General features: G+C 41.4%; 1 non-coding gene across 1 annotated transcript; it reads right to left on the bottom strand.

Annotated features, from left to right (window-relative positions):
- Positions 1-932: 932 nt before the first annotated feature.
- On the bottom strand, positions 933-1,039 carry LOC120267458. The gene has a single exon (XR_005538465.1). It is a non-coding gene; the product is annotated as a small nucleolar RNA R71 (small nucleolar RNA).
- Between the last annotated feature and the right edge of the window lie 501 nt (positions 1,040-1,540).

The raw sequence follows: 1,540 nt of genomic DNA, 5'->3' as shown, positions 1-1,540 counted from the left end.
TCCGACAGGGCATATTGTCCGGTGCCCCATTTTCTATCGATTGCCTCTCCTTAATTCTATTGCATCTCTTTCTTCTTTACTTTATTTCTATTTGTATTAATATCGTTCACATCACTCTTGAATCATCTTCACTATAGCTAAATAGCAATACTTGTGTTTTTGAGCCCTATTCCCTGTGGATATGACTACCCACTCACTAGGGTACTTTATTAGTTTGAAAAACTGTGTACTTGTGGTACGCACTTGCAAGGGGCGTGTTAAAGTTTTTGGCACCGTTGCCAGGGAATAGGTGTTTTGGATGCATTTTGCACTTTGCTATTTTAGCTATTCATCACTTGTTTTATTTCACACTTTCTTATTCTTCCATCGTTCTTTTTTGGTTTTCTTTCTTTGGTTGCAGCTCTAGGTTATGACCCGAGGAAACCCATTCGACATTGATTGAAGGTGATCCGGACATTGGAAGAAGAATTCATAGAAGGGGAAAAGAACCTCTCCAAGAACAGTTTAATCAAGCTGAGATAGAAGTTGAAGGATCTGATAATATGGCAGAATAGAATGACCAGCAGAGGACACTCTCAGATTATGCCAGACCCGCAGTTCTTGGCACGCAATCTAGCATTGTGCAGACATCGATTACGGCTCAGATTTTTGTGCTCAAGCCAGACTTCATCCAGATGTTACAAGAATCAGCACAGTTTAATGGTTTAGTCGATGAGGATCCAAACAATCACATTGAGAACTTCTTGGTAGTGTGCGACATGCTCATGATTAATGGTATTACGGATGATGCTATCAAGTTGAGATCCTTCCCATTTCCCTTAAAAGGAATAGCAAAGCAATGGCTACATTCATTACCTAGAGCATTGTTCACTACATGTGAGGAGATGGTAGAAGCTTTTCTTGCCCGATATTTTCCTCCCGAAAAATCTGCAAAGCTTAGGAATGAGATATCTTCTTTTGTGCAAATGGAATTGGAGTCTCTTTTTGAGGCATGGGATAGGATCAAGGAGCTCCTGGTGAAATGTCCTCAACATGGGTTCCTCGAGTGGATGATCATTCAAACTTTCTATAGTGGGTTGAACCCAAGCACGAAGCAATTACTTAAATGCTGCAACAGGAGGTAACTTAGGAAACAAGACCCCTAAAAAAGCCCGACATCTCATTGAAGAAATGGCTATGAACAGTTATCAGTGGAACACACGGGACAGAAAGAAGTTAGTCAGACTTCATGAGATTAATGTAGTCACATCATGGCGGCCTAGGTTGAGTCATTGAACAAGAAGTTAGACACTCTAACTTGTTCAAGAGTGGCGGCCGCGATGAGTTGCACTGGGTGTGGGGGAGGACATGCGCCATTTGATTGCCCTATTTCGATTGGTTGTACCACTTCCTTAGAATAGGTTGATTTTGTAGGTAGTGCAATGAGAGGTCAAGAAAATTTGTATAGTAATACTTACAATCTGGGGTGGAGGAGTCACCAACCTTTCATGGAGTAATCAAGGGCAACAGAAAACTATGGCACCACCGTGTTTCCAATAAC

The sequence above is a fragment of the Dioscorea cayenensis genome, chromosome 1 (genome assembly GCF_009730915.1).
Source record: "Dioscorea cayenensis subsp. rotundata cultivar TDr96_F1 chromosome 1, TDr96_F1_v2_PseudoChromosome.rev07_lg8_w22 25.fasta, whole genome shotgun sequence".
Lineage (NCBI taxonomy): Eukaryota > Viridiplantae > Streptophyta > Magnoliopsida > Dioscoreales > Dioscoreaceae > Dioscorea > Dioscorea cayenensis.
This window is presented reverse-complemented; position numbering and strand designations above follow the sequence as displayed.